A 6,000-nucleotide genomic window follows, 5' to 3' on the forward strand; every position below is an offset into this window, starting at 1 on the left:
TATTGGTTTTTCTAGCTCTATAAAATAATTTTTGGTAGTTTGGTATGGCAATAAGTAAATTAATTTAGGTGGAGTTGTCATTTTATTATATTGGCTCAGCCTACATAAAACAATTAATATTTCTGCATTTGTTTATATTTGCTTTTATTTGTGTGAAGTGTTTTGTAATTGTGTTCCTGTCATTCCTCGGTTTGTCTTGGCAAGTAGACTCTCAAGTGTTTTATATTGTCTGTAGTTATTTTAAATGGAATTTCTCTTTCTACCTCTGCTAGACTTGGTCACTAATATATATAAATGCTGATGATTTATATGGCTTTATTTTACATTAAAAACTTTGCTAAAGTTGTTAATAGATGTTAACTGTTAGTTTATTTTCTAGCATTATCTGAGTATACCATCATAATTTGCCAGGAATGATAGTTTTGTTTTCTCATTGCCTATTCTAACTACTTCAGTTTCTTTTCTTGTCTTACTGCCATAGCTGGCATTTCTAGCAAAGCATTAAATAATAGCGCTGATAGTGGACATCCTTGCTTCACCCTTGATCTTATTGGAAAGGCTTTTAACTTATCCTCATACCTAATGCTTGCTGATGATTTTAGATAGATACTACTTATCATTTTTTAAGGAAAGCTCCATTTATTCCTATGCTTTCTAGTGTTTTTAAAAGGAACAAGTGTTGTATTTGTCAAAAGCTTTTTCTGCATTTATTGAGATAAGTATATGATTTCTGTTGTTCTTGTTATTGATATGGTCAACTGTGCTGATAGTTTTCCTAATATTGAACCAACCCTGCATTCCTGGCATAAATCCCACCTGGTCATAGTATATGATCTTTGTGATATGTTGTTATAATCTCCTTGTTAGCATTTTATTATTATTTTTTTTTACATCAATGTTCATTACGGAAGTTGGTCTGTAGTTTTCTTTCTCTGTTTTTGTTCTCCATGGTTTAGGTATGAGCAACGTATTTGTGTCATAGAAGGAATTTGGTAGGATTTTTTCTTTGCCTATTTTTCAAAAATAGTTTATATAGTATTGGAATGAATTGCTCTTTGAGCAATTTGCCAGGAATGATAGTTTTGTTTTCTCATTGCCTATTCTAACTACTTCAGTTTCTTTTCTTGTCTTACTGCCATAGCTGGCATTTCTAGCAAAGCATTAAATAATAGCGCTGATAGTGGACATCCTTGCTTCACCCTTGATCTTATTGGAAAGAATTCAGTTGTGAATCCATCTGGTCCTGGGGATATTTTTTAAGGAGCTCATTGATGGCTTATTCAATTTCTTTTTCTAGGCTAGGGTTATTTAGGTATTCTATTTCCTCTTCTGTTAATCTGGTCAATTTATATTTTTATAGGTATTCATCCATTATACTTAGATTGTCACATTTATTGGCATATAATTAAGGAAAGTAGCTCTTAATAATTGCTTTAATTTCATTTTCATTGGTAGTGCAATTGCTCTTTTCATTTTTGATACTGGTAATTTGATTTTCTTTCTTTTTTAAATTAAATTAACCAATGGTTTTATCTATTTTATTGTTTTTTTTCACAAAACCATTTCCTACTTTTATTTATTGGTTGAATGACTTTCTTACTTTTAATTTTATTAATCTCTCCTTTGATTTTCAGAATTTCTATTTTGGCGTTCCTTTTCTAGTTTTTTTCAATTACATGCCCAATTCATTGATCTTCTCTTCCTCTATTTTATTAATGTAGGTGTTTAGAGATTTAAAATTTCCCCTAAATACTGCTTTGGCTACATCCCATGAATTTTGATATGTTATCTCCTCGTTATTTTTGATGAAATTATTGATTGTTTATATGATTTATTCTTTGACCCAATCATTCTTTAAAATTAGATTATTTTATTTTCTAATTAATTTTTAATCTATGCTTCCATGGTCCCTTATTAAATATAATTTTATTACATTATGGTTTGGAAAGGATGCATTTAATATTTCTGCTTTTCTGCATTTGTTTGTGAGGTTTTTATGTTCTAATACATGGTCAGTTTTTGTGAAGGTGCCATGCACAACTGAGAAAAAGGTATACTCCTTTTAAATCCCAGTCAGTTTTCTCCAGTGGTCTATCCTATTTAACTTTCCTAAAATTCTATTCATCTCCTTAACTTCTTTCTTACTTATTTTATGGTTAGATTCATCCAGTTCTGAGTGGAGAAGATAATTCCATTCACATTTATAGTTATGATTACTAACTGTGCATTTCCTTTCATTCTATTTCTTTCTAGTTTCTTCTTCTTCTTCTTCTTCTTCTTCTTCTTCTTCTTCTTCTTCTTCTTCTTCTTCTTCTTCTCCTTCTTTCTGTCTCTTTCTCCTCCCCCTGTTACTTCTCAAAAGTCCATTTTGCTTCTGACCACTGCCTTCCTTAATCCATCCTCCCTTTTATCATCCCTCTTATCCCTTTCCCTTCCTACTTCCCTGTTGGGTAAGATAGATTTCTATACCCAACTGAGAGTGTATGTCATTACCTCTTTGAATGAATTCCAATGGGAGTGAGGCTTAAGCATTGCCCACCACTCTTCCCATTTTTCTTTCCACTGTAAATGCTCTCCCTTACATGTCTCTTTTATGTGAGATAATTTCCCCCATTTTTCCTCTCCCTTCTCTCTTCTCCCAGTACACTCCTCTTTCTCATCCTTTTTTTTTTTTTGACATCATCTCATCATAGTCAACTCACTCATGCCCTCTGTCTATTTATGCTCCTTCTAACTGCATAATAATGATAAAGTTCTTAGGAGTTACAAGTATCATCTTCCCATATAGGAATATAAATATTTTAACCATATTAAATCCTTTATGATTTCTCTTTCATATTTACCTTTTTGTACTTTCCTTGAATCTTGTGTTTGGATGTCAAATCTTCTATTTGGCGCTGGCCTTTTCATCAGGAATGCTTGAAATTTCTCTATTTCATTAAATCTCCATTTCCCCCAAAAGATTATACTCAGCTTTCCTGGGTATGTTATTTTTAGTTGTATTCCTAGCTCCTTTGCCTTCTGGAATATCATATTCTAAGCCTTCAGCTCCTTTAATGTGGAAGCTGCTAAATCTTGTGTGATCCTGACTGTGGCTCCATGATATTTGAATTGTTTCTTTCTGGCTGTTTGCAATATTTTCTCCTTGACCTGGGAGCTTTGGAATTTGGCTATAATATTCCTGGGAGTTTTCATTTTGGGATCTCTTTCAGGAAGTGATTGGTAGATTCTTTCAGTTTCTATTTTACCCTCTGGTTCTAGGATATAAGAGTAATTTTCCTTCATAATTTCTTAAAATATGATGTTCAGTCTCCTTTTTTGATCATGGCTTTCAGGTAGTCTAATAATTCTTAAATTATCTCTCCTCAACCTATTTTCTAGGTCAGTTGATTTTCTCATATGATATTTCAAATTTTATTTTATTTTTTTCATGTCTTTTGACTTTATTTATTATGTCTTAGTGTCTCAGAATCATTAGCTTCCACTTGACCAATTCTAATCTTTAAGGAATTGTTTCCTTTAGTGAGCTTTTGTACCTCTTTTTTTTTTCATTTGGCCAGTCTTCTCTGTAAGTAGTTTTTCTTTTCAGTGAATTTTTGTGTTTCTTTTACCATTTGGCCAATTCTATTTTTTTAAGGTGTTATTTTCTTCAGTATGCTTTGAGGCTCTTTTACCAAGCTGTTAATTCTCTTTTTATCATTTTCTTGCATCATTCTCATTTCTTTCCCCAATTCTCTCTCTCTTTCTGTCTGTCTCTGTCTCTGTCTCTGTCTCTCTGTCTCTCAGTCTCTCCCTCTCCCTCCCACCCCCCTCTCTTATTTGATCTTTAAAATCCTTTTGAACTCTTTCATGGATTCTTGTTGGGTTTGTGACTAATTCATACTTTTTTTTTTCCTTTGAGGTTTTGCTTGCATCTGATTTGACATCAATGTCTTCTCAGTTTGTGTTTTGGTCTTTCCTGCCACCAAAGTAGATTTTTATGGTCAGGCTCTTTTGTTGTTGTTTGCTCATTTCCCCAGCTATTTCTTGACTTTTAACTTGATGTTAAAGTTGGAATATGCTCTTGGGGTGGAGGGGGCACTATTCCAAGTTTCAGGTTTTTTGTGCTGCTGTTCTTAGAGCTAGTCCTGAAGGTTTGCAAGTTTTTGGTACTTCCAAAGTGGTATGATCCAAGGAGAGGTGTGGTTACTGCTCTCTGGCCTGTGGTCAGGTCTTTACTTAGGCAAGGACTTTGCTTCCCCGGTAGCTGCAAGTGTTAGTGCTCTTGTTGGCATGGAACTGAGTACAGACAATGCAAAGGGTTCCTGCACCCAAGTACCATCAAAGGGTCCCCTGTAATCTCTTTCTGACCAGTTGTCCAACCCCCTTACTATCTCTAAGCTGAGAGCTCCTGAAGCTGCAGCTGTTGCTGCTGTAACCTCCTCCCAGGCCTGCCTTACAGGCTGGCTCCTACCCTGGTGTCATAGAACTCTCTTGCCAATCTGATAAGTTGGGCTGAGCTGGGAAAATGTCTTACCCCCTACCATTTGTTGGCTCTGCCACTCCAGAATTTGATTTGAGGCATTATTTTAAAGTTGTTTGCAGGAGAATATTGGGAGAGTTCAGCCAAGCAGCTGCCTGTACTCTACCATCGTGTTCTCCTGTGAGACAGTCACTTTCCAAGAATACATGGAAGCGAATGGCAGAGGAAGGATTTGAGCCTAAGTGCTCTGACTCCAAATCCCACTAAACCAGGGCTTCTCACACAGACCCACCAAAGGTACATGAATTTTAGAAAATATTTTGACTATATGCATAATACAAATGTATGTTTGTATGTTTGTATATATGTATTATATACATATATGTGTATGTATGTATGTATGTGTATATGTACACACACGTGCATGCACATTTGAGTTACTGTCACTCTATCCAGACAATTGGAAAGAGGGCAGTCAGAATTCTGTGGGCAGGATCCGAGCTGGAGCCTCTTCCACCAGTCCATTACTTCACCTCTTTACATTTCAAAGAAGATCTGGGATTTGGGAAATGGTTAGTTGCCATGTATCCTTACCTGCTCCCCAAGTGCCCTGTCTGGAATGCATTATGGGATCTGGAACTGTGGCATAGCATTGACACTCCGTGTTTATAGAATCATTTCCCTCTTGGCCATTTGGTGACACGTCTGTGTTTAAAGCATGCAAGAGCTGCTGAGATCCATTGACTGCTGAAGGTGCTGCTGTTGGTGGGGAGATTGGGAAAGCCAGCCACTCTGTCAGGCTAGACTTCTGTTTGAAAATAGCCTTGACTTTTAAAGGAATACGACTTAAATCCTGGTGTACACATAGCATCTTGTGTTGCTTTTGGGGGTCTTTGACATTTATTTAGACTTAGAAGAAATGTGCCCTTTTCTAGAAGTGTTGAAGGGGAGGGGGAATAGTTATGGTGCATAATGAGGAAGGCCAAGGTCAGTGGTTCAGACTCTGTCTTTATTAGTTTCTGCCTCCTCAATGGCCTCACCACATCTTTAGGGCTCCTCCCCTGCCTGGCCTGGCCTTTCATCTCTAGTGGCTTCTCAGTCTTAATTCAAATAAACAACACTATCTTACAGTGCCATAGCATTTGAAGATTTTCGTTACATTTCCCCAACTTATTATCTCCATGTCCTTGTGCTAGATGAAAGATCATTAGATTTGAAGTCAGAAAACATGGGTTTAGTCTCCACCTCTGGTATTTCCTAGTTGTGTGACCCTGGGCAAATCGTTAGCTTTCTCTGGACCTCAGCTTCTTAATCTACAAAATGAGAGGGTTGGACTTGATGGGAGGTTCCAACTCTAAATACTGGGAAGCTTGGGAGATGAAAATACCATGATGGGGGGCAGCTAGATGGCACAGTGTATAGATCTCTGGCCTTGGGGTCAGGAGGGCCTGAGTTCAAATCTGGCCTCAGACACTTGACAATTATTAGCCGTGTGACCTTGGGCAAGTCACTTAACCCTGATTGCCTTATCTAAATAA

This window comes from Phascolarctos cinereus, unplaced genomic scaffold (genome assembly GCF_003287225.1).
Source record: "Phascolarctos cinereus isolate Bilbo 61053 unplaced genomic scaffold, phaCin_HiC Scaffold_2;HRSCAF=192, whole genome shotgun sequence".
NCBI lineage: Eukaryota > Metazoa > Chordata > Mammalia > Diprotodontia > Phascolarctidae > Phascolarctos > Phascolarctos cinereus.